Below are 14,272 nucleotides of genomic sequence, written 5' to 3' on the forward strand. Positions count from 1 at the left end.
ATCCTGCAAAAGAACTTACATCAACAATTTAACCCAATCCTACAACAAGAAATCATTAATACTAAATGCAGAAATGGAAAGAAACAAGAACAAGAGATGCATGTGAATAAGCAGTGAAAAGAAGAAAATAATAATGATACAAAAGGGTTGTGAGGCTTATGGGATGGCCAAGCCCAAGGAAAATTAGAGTCCTATGAAAGAGACCAAGATATAGAGGCTGAACAAGTCACAAATATTCATTATTTCCATCAATACAATTACATCCTTGCAAGAAATGACAATGGAGCTGCAAAAATATGAGTTCTCTCCACAAGAAGACTAAGAAAAATCCACCCTAGAGAAAAATCTAGGCTTGGTACTTATACAAAATGATTAGGAATCATTCCCCATGAAGGGAGGAATCTTTCCCCACCAAAATCCCTTGATTAGTGGATCTGGTTCCTAATACTAAGAATCCACATTAAATGGCAAGGAACACATTCCTACATTTTCTTAATCATTGGAGCTCCATAATTTGTGCCATAATTCCAGAATATCGTGTTGATTTATTATTTGATATTGATCTTTCTGTAGTAGAGAGAAAGTCCCTAAATTATCTCCTCCTCCAAATCTTCATAATCTGCCCAATATTCTCACAATATTCCACAAAAATAAATAATATTAGGCACAAATATGAAATTATCCATCAGCCTTCCTCATGAACATATTAGAGGTAAAAGTACTTTATCTAATGCAAAAATAGAGGTTGAATGTACTGAAGGATGGTCAAATGGGCCTTAATTTATGTTTAATTTAGAGGCATGGGCCTTAATTTATGTCTAATTTAGAGGCCCATCATAACCCCTGCTGAAAGTGTTTCTCATCCTTTGAGAAACTTAATTACCTCATTGTTCCTCATTCATGGCTCTGGTGGCCTCTCTCTTGTGCATTCCTTACTCCTTTCTCTTAAGAATCTCAGGTGTAAGTTCCGCAAGGACAAGCTCAAAAATGTAGTTGTTCGTTTCATGATTGTTTAACAATCTTTCAAGCAAAAAAACATAACATCCCTCTTTGCAAGTGAACTATGTTGGCTTGTAGATCCATTTCATTCATATCCTCTCCCTTGAAACCTTCAGTCCATTTTCACTCATTTTTCCAAAATCGCTTGTGCATAGAAAAAATCAGTGTTTCTTGAGACCATTAGCCTGCCTTATTCCCCTTAATCAATAGGGGTTCTTGAATATTTTTTAGTTTGGAAAGGTCTTCCACATCCTTTTCCAACCTTCTGCTACCTTGTTCCACCATTTGGACACCTTTGAAACCTTCAAAATGCCTTTAGATGAGAACTAGGACATCCTGTAGTAATTCTTGTAAAAACTACAGGAAACCCTGTTAAAACTACAGGAAACCTTGTTTAAACCCATTTTGAGTAGAAATGATAGTCTAAGCCTAGGGTAGGCCCTCAACTTGACTTCCATGCCTTTCTCCCATTTCTATAACATCTTTTAGGCCTTGGACAAAAGCTAGAAAGAGATTAGAGACCTCTTGGAAAACCTCTTTTCATCACTACAGTTTGAGTTTTGTTTTGATGGTGAATGCCTTCTTTCCTTTTGTTGTCTTCTTCTTCTCTTTTATGGCCTAGATGATTTCCTAATGGCCTTGGAGTTCTCTATTTTGATTAGGTCTCTCTTAGGCACTGCCATTTTTGGTTTTAGCACAATTTGTTCCTTTCTTCCTTCTTGTAGCAACATTCTACCTTCTTGTAGCAGTCATTCCCTCTTCCTTTAGGGTCTTTTAACTATATGGGAGTGATGAGAAATGATGTAGAGGGGTTGGAGGATGATGCTAGGGCTCAGAGGAAGCAATGTAAGTTTGTGAAAATGGAGAGGATGCTCTGTTTGTTTTTTTCAAGAAATTTTCAAGGTGAGACAAAGTGTAGGGTTTGTTCTTGAAAAATATTAATTTTTTTCTTATGAAATGGGATGGATGAATGATGGATAGATAGTGGATATGAAGTGGATGGAGGGCTTGGAGTGATGTGTTCAATTGGCCTTTGCATAATTTTTTTCTTTTAATTGTTGTCCCCATTCCTCGAAATCATCACCCTTCATAATTTGGCTTTTCCACATTGCATGAGTGAAGGAGTGAGTTGCAATTAACTAGTTGAAGGCGGCTGAGACTATTGACTCATCCTTAGCTTATAAAACCTCATCTCTCATGCATTGACAACAAATTTATAACTATAATATGCTCAAGAAAAGAGGTCAAGAATATTTCATACTTGTACCTACTTGATGGTTGTTAGAGAGGCATGCATGTTGATTTTGAGTTGATGATCGATCCCTGCTTCCCTGGAGGTGCTAATTTTCTTTGCTTTCTTTTGCGCAGATCTTCATAGCTTGCTGATTCTTTGACTGATAAGGTTTTTGTGTGCAATTTTCTTTCAAGTGTTCAATATTTTGCTGGTGGAGTGGATGGACTGATTCCTAGGGAGGATGTTTGCCCTTTTCAATCTTCAGAAATGGCTTCATGTTGCTGAAGGTGGCTAGATCTTCTACTGTGTGAGTGAAACAAAATAATTGATGCTGAAATATGTTGTAACTGTGAAGGCTTCTTACAAGAGGAATCCTCTTCCTATAGTAGTCATTTAATTCATTTTCGAGACCTCATTGATGTATGTGGTATTGATGTAAAGTAATAAGAGGTATAAGGACAGGGTTAAAATCATCAATAGGTGGTGAAGGTAGCGGAAAAGTTGATGACTTTTCTTTTTCTTTCTCTTTTTTTTTTCATGTAAGGCAGAGTGGAATTTGAGGATGGATTTTGGTTAGATGGAGTGGAAGAGTGATGAAATTGGTGTTGGGGGACCTATATTAAACTTCCCTAAAGAATACATGACCTTTTGACCCATTTCTCCAATCATATTTCCTCTTGTAGCTTCTTCTCGATCATCCTGTAGTACTACAGGATCTTCTTGTAGTAATTCAGGACAACCTCTTGTAACAGACTTGTTTTGTCCATATATCCGAAACGGTAGAATGGATTGACCTGAAATTTTCTAAGCATGTTTCCATCATCCTTATGCACCTCCCCATGAAACAACTTTTTAAATGGATGCATGAATATCGAGAAAAATAAAAAATGGTTGTAGGTGATGGAGGTCGATTTCTCGAAAATTGTTCACTAGAATTTACTGAATCGCTCGAGCATGTTACCATAATCCACATGCATCTCCACCTGAAATATATTGAAAAATGGATGCATGGTTTTCAAGATATGATAAAAATAAAAAATTTCTCTATGTATTCCTGTTTCCTGTAGTTAAACAGAGCCTTCCAGTAGTATTTCAGGACAACAAGGAAAATGATTGGTGGAAGCTTGGGAATGATGGGTGGATGATGGAAATAGATGAGGGTGATGGATTGGCATGGCCTTGTCCTGTTGAAGAATTTGAGAAAATGAAGAGAAAGTCAAAATTTGACTTCTTTTGACTAGAATTTTGACCAATTTTTTCTTTTGTTGGTGCCAACTTGTTTTTGTTGCTTGCAGATGTTGGAGGGCACCTACATTCATCAGAGTGATACATGGAGCAAAGATTTTTTATTTTTTCTCTTTTTTTTTTTCTTTTAGGCCTACTAGCTGCCTCAATGAGGTTTTCAATTAGTAAGTCTGCCTAGGCGCCTCAAAGGAGGTTTTCACCTAGGATTTTTTCTTTTCTCTTTTTTCCAACCCATTGACTGCCACATGGAGGTTTTCAATCAATGAGCCAATTTCAGGTGCCCCAAAGGAAGTTTTCACATGAGATTTTTATTTTTTCTCTTATTTTTCATTTTTTTAATTTTTTCTACCCTACCCTAATTTAAAAACAAAATCACTTTCAAGTATAAGAATACTTCCAATGGAGCCATATGCACATCAAGATGATAGAAAAACTGATGTGTAGGCTTGAAATGTATACTTTTACATGTACCTGAATTTGAGAGATCAAATACTTTGAATTTGATGATATCAAGCACAGTTGAAGAAAAGAGTATTGTTGCAACTTAGTGACTGTCTGGAACCATATTTCAATATGGTTGTGATGCCCTTGGTCCACTTGCTGATTTGGATCATATTGGATGTCTTCTTCTTCCATGACCTTCAAATCTTGTGCTTTTTGCTGATTGTTCTCTTGAACACATGGAGGATTTGATGGTAACCATGAGGGAGATTTCTCAATATTTGATTTTGATGTATACTCTTCATCAAATGCAACCCATGATCCTTTGGTATTCTCATTTGAATCTTCTTCTTCTGCATGTTGTCCTTAAATGGCATCAAGAGAATCTCTTTTTTGCAATACTCTTCCTGAGCTGAGATGAATACCATTGAGATCAAGAGGAGATATTTGGAAGTGTTGTACCTCAGCATTGTAAGTGGGTTGAGCTACTTCATTGTGTGGGTTTGGAAATGGTGGTACAGGTAGTTGAGTGGGAGTGGATATTTGAGATGGATGTGGTTGGGGTTGTGGTTGTGGTGGAGGTTGATGGTAGGGATAAAATGGAGTTGAGTATGTATGATATTGAGGAAAATATTGAGGATATTGTGGATGTCTCCCATAATTTCCTTGCCAACCTTGTTGCCAAGATTGGTTTTGGCGGTGATATGGCCAATGTTGCCAAGGAAAGGGTGTGTTCCAATTACTTTGAGATGAATGTGCATAAGCTTGAAATTGTGAATTAGGTTCTTGAATCATATCAGGTTGAATAGTATTCCATGCTCCTCTTGGAGCTACATAACATAGTTGCATTGGTAATTGACTTACTACATTGTCCTCTTGGTAAGCTTCCTTCAACCTTGGTAATGAGGGGAAATATTTAACATCATGTGATTATGCATGGAAAACACAAATATCAACATCTTCTTTTTGCTCATTTTGTATTCTTAACATTTCTACTTGTTCACTTAGATTGCTATGAATTTTTGTTTTAAATTTATCAAGCAAATTTCCAAGTTTAGCTTGACTTACCGATCTTGATGCTAATTGACTTACTCTTGCCCTTCCTCTTGATATGTGTTTGCATGTTTCAAAAATTTCTTCAAATGATAATTGGTATACATCACCTCTACTCATGAGATCAAGGAGATCAATCCACTCATCCCTAATTGTTCTAAGTAAGAGGGTTTTTAGTGTGTCAGATCCTAAATGATGAAATTTTCCACTCTTAACATTGTACATGAACCTCTATATTAAATCCTCAAGGCTCTCATATTATTTTTGATTCATTCTAAAGATTTCTTCTTTAAGATCACGATCTTTATATTTTTCTAGAAATATCTTTTGCATCTCACTCCATGATCTTATTGAATTAGTCCCTAAACTCATGAACCATTTAAGAGCTCTATCCTTCAATGTTGTCGGAAACAATCTCAATTTTTGAGTGTTTAGTAAGTAACCATAAGATCTACAAAGGATTTCAAATTCAAAGAGAAAGGTTTCTGGATCCTTTGACCTTAGACCATGAAATTTTGGAAGAAAATATGGAGGGATGTTCTTCATGTGCACACTACCATCAATATCTTGAATGGGAAATCCGAGAGGATATTCCTCATTGTCATCATCTCCATCCATTTCTTCTACATTATTTGCCATATTTTCTTCTTCTACCTACAAAAGTGGATGGTGATGTGGCTCTTATTGCACCACGTGATCAAATGGGGGGGTGGGTTGGTGTTGGAGAATTTTTTTGTTTTTATGATTGAATGAAAACACTAATGCAATGCACTTTTCTATTTTTGAAATGAAATATGCCTAATGCAAATATTTTTTGTTTTTGCAAAAAATAAAAAGAAATGAATTAACTAGGGAAGAAAAGAATGCATACTTTGACACCTCCCCAACAACGATGCCAAAAAGTGATGAGCCTTGGTATTGCAACAAGAATGATGCAACTCCCAAGGCTACCGACTTTACTTATCAATCCAGGGTTCGTACGAACTTAAGAGGTATCGGAACTATATGTGTAGCATACAATGTGTCCTTCCTTTGATGTCATGATGTAATGGAGTGCATGTACTGAAGTCAAATCCTAAACTAATTGCAAAAAATGAAATGCTCGAAACGGAAACCTTAACCTATTGCAAGAAAGAAAGAACAAAGAAAGAAACCTATTCTAATTGCATAAAGTAAAGATAATGAACTAAATTTCAACCATTACATTTCAAAGAGTTTAGATCCATTAACAAAGTTCATTGGAGGTGGCAATCAAGAAAATCATCATTTTATTATCCAATCCATAAATCTATCCATTAACACAAATTGCTGAAATGTTTTGCATGGGTAAAAAGGAAAATCCTAAGTAGTATTTAGTATTCCCTAATAATTGATTTAAAGCCTAAGGGTGATGATTCAACCCTAAGGGACCAAAACAAATCCTTTTGATGAAATCTGGGCAAGTATATACACGCTGGAAGAGTACTACAGGAAACTAAGGATGTTACAAATTTACTACAGGAAGTTATAATTCATCAAATGACCAAGTAAATAAAATCAAAATTGGATGGGACAATTTTTTTTATTGACTAGGATGTGTTAGGTCTCCATTCCAAGTGGAATCACTCAAAAAGACCTCTATTAACCCATGCTAAAAAATGGTATAAAATTACAAGTATAAAATCTAGAAATTCGTGAACTAGTGAGCTAGTAATTTTTGTTATTAACTAGATTTTTTTTGTGATCTAATGCAAGTGGAACCAAATCGATTGAAGCTCGTTAGCATGCTCTAAAAAATAGCATAAATTTACTGTTATTTTCCACAAAGGAGTTCCAGAAATCTAGATTTGGGAATAAGAAAACTAATCCAAGTAGTTCAATGATTACTATGACCTTCCAAATATTTTCCAAGGATGAAATGATGCTTGTGATCCTACAAAAGAACTTACATCAACCATTTAACCCAATCCTACAACAAGAAATCATTAATACTAAATGCAAAAATAGAAAGAAACAAGAACAAGAGATGCATGTGAATAAGCAGTGAAAAGAAGAAAAGAAAATGATACAAAAGGGCTTTCAGGCTCCTGAGATGGCCAAGCCCAAGGAAACTCAGAGTCCTATGAAGAATACCAAGATCTAGAAGTTGAACATGTCACCAATATTCATTATTTCCATCAATACAATTACATCCCTGCAAGAAATGGCAATGGAGCTGCAAAAATACAAGTTCTCTCCACAAGAAGACTAATAAAAATCCACCCTAGAGGCAAATACGATTTGGTACTCATAAAAAATGATTAGGAATCATTCCTGATGAAAGGAGGAACCTTTCCCCACCAAAATCCCTTGATTAGTGGATCTGGTTCCCAATACTAGGAATCTGCATTAAATGGCAGGGAACACATTCCTAGATTTTCTAAATCATTAGAGCTCCATAATCTGTGCCATAATTGTTGGGTTGTGTTATATTCCTTGCATGACTAGTCCTAGTAGTGAAGTTGGGGGGTTAGATGGGGGTGTTCAAACCCCCCTTTGTTGCGCTGGGGGCGCAGCAGCCCCCCCTATCGGCGGGTTTGGGGGGGGTGGTAGCCCCCCTCTACGAGGTCGAGGGCAGTGCCTTGGGAAATTTTTTTTGGACCCTATAATAGGTGGTCGAACCTACTTATGGTTTTGTGCATGGATTTCACACATGGTTTTGGGCACGATGGTTTTCAGTTCATGGTATTTTGTAGATCCGGTGAAGCGAATTACGATTATGTTCTAATCTAGGGTTAATGAATGGGGGTTTATCAATGCTTTGACATGTATATATATGTATTGTAACATTGAAATGAACAAAATGAAAAATCAATCTGGTAGTCTAGGTTTTGGGATCCAGGGGAAAATCTTTGTGTATATTTTTTTTATGTGTTATGCTCTTGCCACTTGTTGTTTTCTTTCCACAGGGGGCCACGGGAGAGCTTAGTCATTGATTCAGCCCTGCAACGCCCATTGTTTCTCTACACCAAGAGAACTTCTCAGTGCTGACAGACTTTGTCAATGCATCTGCAGTATTCTTCCAAGTGTCCACCTTTACCAACAACACATTTTTGTCTTCTACCATATCCCTCACAAAGTGATACTGAACATCAATGTGCTTTGTCTTTGAATGGTAAGCAGGGTTCCTTTCCAAGAAAATTACGCTTTGGCTGTCACAGTCTATACTTATATCTCATTGTACTAACCCCATACTTGAACATAATCTCTGCAACCAAATTGCTTCCTTTCTTGCATGAGTGGATGCCATGTATTCTACCTCTGTACTTGACAGTGCCACTATAGATTATCTCTTACTCATCCAACTTACTGCACCTCCAAATAGGTTAAACACATACCCACTTGTAGATCTTCTTTGATCCCGATCTCTAGCCGAGTCTACATCAACAAATCCAGAGATGTCCAAAACGTTGTCCAATCATGGTCTTCCTTGGTAGCACAAACCATAATCACTAGTGCCACGCAAATACCTGAAAAACCGCTTCATTGTTGTCCAATGATCCTTCTCTAGTTCTGACATAAACCTGCCCAATACTCCCATTGCATGTGCAATGTCTAGTCGAGTAAAGACCATTCCATACATCAGACTATCGAATGCACTTGCATATGGAACATGGGACATGTCCTCTTCCTCTTCTTGTGTCTTGGGACACTGTTCAACAGATAAATTTACACCTACAGGAATAGGAACCTTCACTGGTTTACTATCATGCATATTAAACCTCTACATTACTGGCTTGACATACTTCCTCTAGTTTAACCAGAGCTTCCTCTTTGCCCGATCTCATTTAATTTCCATGCCCAAAGTATAGTTTGCAGCAACAAGATCTTTCATGTCGAATTTGGAGGACAATTTGGTCTTCAAATCCTAGATAATTTCTTTGTCATTTCCAACCAGCAACATATCATCCACGTATAATACTAGATAAATAACACGGTCACCAATTAATTTAAAATACACACAGTGATCTTCTTTTCTTCTGCTGAAGCTAAGTCACCGTATAAATGTATCAAATTTCTAATACCACATCCTTGTTGACTATTTTAACCCATACAGAGACATTTTTAACTTGCATACCAGTTCTTTCTTACCCTTCACCGCAAAGCCTTGAGGTTGCTTCATGTAGATCTATTCTTCCAAATCCCTGTGAAGAAATGTTGTCTTCACATCCATCTTTTCTACCTCAAAATCAAAAGCAGCAACAACAGATAAAAGTAATCTAATAGAAGCTACCTTGGAAACAGGAGAAAAAATATCACCAAAATCAATTCCCGACACCTGGGAATAACCTTTTGGTACCAACTGAGATTTGTATTTCTTCACATTTCCTTATGAATTGATCTTATTCTTGAACACCCATTTGTTGCCAATAGGTTTCCTTCCAGTTGGCAACTCCACCAGATCCCAAGCCTCATTTTTGTGCAAAGATGCCATTTCATTAACCATGGCCTCTTTCTAGAGTTTTCCATCCTCTGAATCTACTACTTCCTTCACAGTTCTGGGATCATCATCAGTAATAGATAAAGCAAAATTTGAATAGAAAGTATATGGATTATATCTTTCTATCTGCCTTCTTTTTCGAACTGATCTTCTCAAAACCGAAGTTTGTGGCTCTTCAACTTCTAATTCCTCTTCTGCTGTAGAGTTTGATTCTTCCTCCTTTAGTTGAAACTCTATCTTCTCAGGTTCCTTTGGTAGGAATTCATGTTTAATAACATTTTTCACCTCTCTAAACACCACATCTTGGTTGTACACCACCTTCCTTATTACTGGGTTCCAAAGCTTATATCCTTTTAAACCATCCTTATACCCAATAAAGATGCACTTTTCAGATTTACTATCCAACTTTGTTCTTTTCTCATTTGGAAAATGTACATATGAATCACATCCAAATACCCTCATATGTGAAAGAGTAGGTTTCTTACCAATCCATACCTCTTGTGGAGTCTTATCCTCCAACACTGATGAAGGTGATCTGTTGACTAAGTAACATGCAGTCTCCACCGCCTCTACCCAGAATTCTTGTCCTAACCCGGCACCACTGAGCATGCTTCTTGCCCTTTCCATCAACGTCTTGTCCATTCTTTCTGCAACTCCATTTTTCTCAGGTGTGTATGGAGTAGTCTTTTACCGTGCTATACCACACTTTTTACAGAACTGTTCAAATTCCTTCTTTAAAAACTCTCCACCGTTATATTCCCTCAAAACCTTTATCTTCTTCTCTGTCTGGTTTTCCACTAAAGCCTTAAATTCTTTAAACCTGTCAAAGACTTCAAATTTCTTCTTGAGGAAATATATCCATGTATTCCTTCAGAAGTCATCTATAAATGATACATAGTACACAAAATTACCCAGTGATGGAATCGACACAGGTCAAAACACATCACTGTGCACAAGCTCTAATATTTGTTTCACCCTCTTACCACCAGAGGGGAAACTCACCCGATTATGCTTCCCATACACACAATCTTCATAGAAATCAAAATCCAGAGAGCTATTAGACATACCTTCTACCATACCTTTACCGTGAAGTATTCAAAGGCCCTTCTCTCCAATATTTCCAAGCCTTTGATTCCATAGCATGGTCTTTTCTCCAAAGACCACTAGATTTTCTCCTCCACTTTCAGGAACCACGAAACTGTTGCTCCCATCAATAACAATGCTATCTTGCAGCTTGTACAGAGTTCCAATCTGAACTCCCCACATCAATACCAGTGCTCCCTGAACCATCTTGCAGGTATCTTTCTTGAACATTATTTTTACACCTGCATCATCCAGCTTGCTTATAGAAATCAGATTTCTGTCTAATGAAGGAATATGCAAAACACCGAGAAATGTTATAATCCTTTCACCTTGCAACTTCAACTTGATTTTTCTGCGACCAATGATTCTAGCCTTCATGTCATCCCCTAGCACCATCTTTCAAGGCATACCATTCTAGCACACCTTTCAAGGCATGAATTTACAAGGCATCAACATTCTAGCTCTCCATATTTTTCCATCTCATATCCTCCGTCAGCAAGGATGAGACTATTTCATCAAACTGCAAGGTAGTTGTATTGCTACCTATTGCAACAACCAGGCTATCCCATGAATTTGTTAGAGAACACAAAAAAATTATGCACTTATCTTCATCTGAAATTTTAATATCAACAAATAATAATTGGCTTACCACAATATTAAATGTGTTCAGATGCTCTGTCACTGGGTCTCCATCTTTCATCCTTAGGTTATACAGTGTTTTTCATAGGAACAAATTATTCACCAGAGACTTAGATTGGTACAAAGTCCCTAACTTGTCCCACAAAGACTTCACCGTAGCTTCCCCTAATACATTCAGCAATACTAAATCTAAGACACACAATTGTATTGTGATTTTTACCTTCTCATCCAACTTCTTCCAGTCTTCATCAAACATTGTCATTGGTTTAGTAGCCGGATCTATTGTGATCCACTGATCTTTATCCACCAACAGATCCTCCATCTTGAGTTTCCACAACTCAAAACTCTAACCATTAAATTTTTTGATCTCTATCTTTCCACTGCTCGCCATCTTCTTTCACCACAAGAATCAATCATGTAGGTCTCCCACTGAACAGGGTATACCACAGGCCTGAACAAAACCCCTCAGTAGCAAAGGCATCCGCTTGAAGCCAAAAAAACTCTGATACCAAATGTAGGTTTTAACCCCATACAGAAATTACCTGCATATGAATTATAAAAAGAGAAAATAAACAATGGTCATACCATAACACATAAAATAAATATACACATATATTTTCCCGTGGATCCTAAAACTAGGACTACCTGATTGATTTTTCATTATGTTCCTTTCAATGATATAATACATATATATACATGTATTGTTTGAAAGGAACATAATAAAAAATCATATAGAATGAGGCACCACTGTCAAGATACCACACACCTCCCATGGCAGTTCCTGCCATGCATGCAATGAGAGTGAAATCAAGTTCGAATTGTGAAGCTAGAGCTTCACCTACTACCGCTACTATCGGCTCCTTCTTTCTTTCTTTCTTTTGTGGGCAATTCTTGGCATGGTACCTGTGCTCGTGACAGTGAAAACACTTGAATTTCATCAAGTCCATCTTCCTTTCGCCCTCCTCACCTTGGGGCTTCTTTTTGTTTTACTCGCTAAGGAAAAATCCTCTTCCACTTCCTTGGAAGAGTTCCCATTTCTAGTGTTCCTCCCGATCTCCTCCTACATCAAATCCGACCACAGTTGTTCCCAATCTGGAAGCTTCTCCCGACCATTAACAGAGTCCTGATAACTATGCCAACTCTTTGGGAGTCCTAGAAGAGAAAGAATCATCATATCATCCTTGGAAACCATGATTCCAAGACTTCCAAGTTCATCATGACACTGAGTGAACTTGGTCAAGTAATTTGGAAATGAGTCGCCCATCTCCATATTGATTTTTTGAAGTTTATCTTTCAGTGCCAACTTCCTTTGGTCATTGATGTTCTGGAAAAGGTACTTCAATGATTTCCACATAGCATGTGGAGTTTCCTTCCCACAGAGACTCGAGATAATGTGGTCTCAAACCCCCTCAAATATTATCTGCCTCACCCTTTCCACACAACTCTTCCATTTGGCCAGATTCTGAGCATCTGATGTTGGTGGCTTAGGAATGTCCTGATCAATGAATTCCTTCAAGCCATTTTATTCCAACACGACCTCCATCCTGTCCTTCCAGGCTATATAATTCAAGCTTCCATCCAAGGCATACTCAAGTCGCAAATCGTAGAATGCCATCTGTCGATCCTGAAGTATGTATTGCAAATTCAAATTTCACATGTAATCCGGAACTCAAAAACTTCAAAATATCCTCTAGTATATTGTTCTCAGCTTTGATACCATGTATATTTTCCTATAGATTCACAAGCTCGTGTAATCAACTAAAACAAGAGACAATAATATACTTCTACTCTTTACAGCGAAAGCACATAAAGATCGAGCAAAACAATAATCGAGAAGTGGAAGACCATTAATGGCACATAACACAATAAATATCCGGGGAAAGAAACAGCTCAAAACCCTACTATCTATATTGCATTAATTAGAAATCCAAGATGATAATACAATGCTTGTTCTCTCAAGAACAATTCCAGAACTCAGTAAAATCAATCTCCAACTCACAAGCAAACTCTTGGCCAACACTTAGCCAATTCTCCTACTCTCCACGTCCCTATTTCCTTGCGCAATTCCTATGGATTATTAGCCCATCTTAAAGGGAAATCAGTGCATCCAAAACTACGCAATCCCTTCTAGGCTCAGTTCTTGATTGCATTTACCATATGTACAACTTTGAAAAATCTACAACAAATAGTACATTGTCCCTGCACTCTAGTCTAAACTAGGTCTTTCTCAAAATTGACATGCATGAGTTTCTACTGAGGGAATTTTTAGTTAACTGGAGTAGCACTAGTCAATGCATTACTGCACCAACTAAATGTTAACTCACTATTAATTCCTTAAACAGTTTGGAACTAATTTACCTGGACTTAACTCAGTAAACAGAGTTAGCTAATGACAACTCATACGTAACTCATGGTGGACCCCTATAATATAAGGAGAACATATACATGACTTTAGAAAGATTTCCAACTTGAAATTCCTAAGTTAACTAAGTCAAATCACTCTAGTTAACTATCACAAGTTGTTATGAGAATAGAATTTGATTTTAATTCTCAGTTTAATTCAAGGACAAATTGAACTGGAATTTCTGGATTCTATTTTTATCATTTCTTGTTGCTATTTTCAACGGTTATGGCTTGTACAAATGTCATCACAATTTCATATGTGTCAATGGGTCTTGCCACATGATGTGGAATGTAATGATGTATTTTCAAGAAAATGACAAAATGTAAATGTATTGAAGTCTAAGAGTCACATTTGGAATATGAAAAGTCACATGAGGATCAAAGTGTCAATAGAAGTCCAAAGGTCATTTATGAGTCCAAGAGTCATGAGGGGAGCTTAAGAGTCATAAGGGGAGATGAAATTTCATTCCTATTGTTACAAGAGAAACCTCATAACTCAAGCAAAGGGATTTTCGGAGGCTTAGACTTTGGAGAGCTAGCCTTGGCTTCTTCAACTTGGCATAGGAGAGAAGATCATTCCTTAGGGAAGCAAGAAGTGACTTAATGTTCCACTTTTGTAACTAGTGTCTCACCATTGTAATTGTGTACTTGGATCTTTCACTTAATAATTAGAATCTCACTGAGCCAACACATTTTCATGCATGTATCACGAATAT

This window comes from Pinus tabuliformis, chromosome 2_2 (assembly GCF_031772625.1).
Source record: "Pinus tabuliformis cultivar Carrire ecotype Pingquan chromosome 2_2, CPIR1, whole genome shotgun sequence".
NCBI lineage: Eukaryota > Viridiplantae > Streptophyta > Pinopsida > Pinales > Pinaceae > Pinus > Pinus tabuliformis.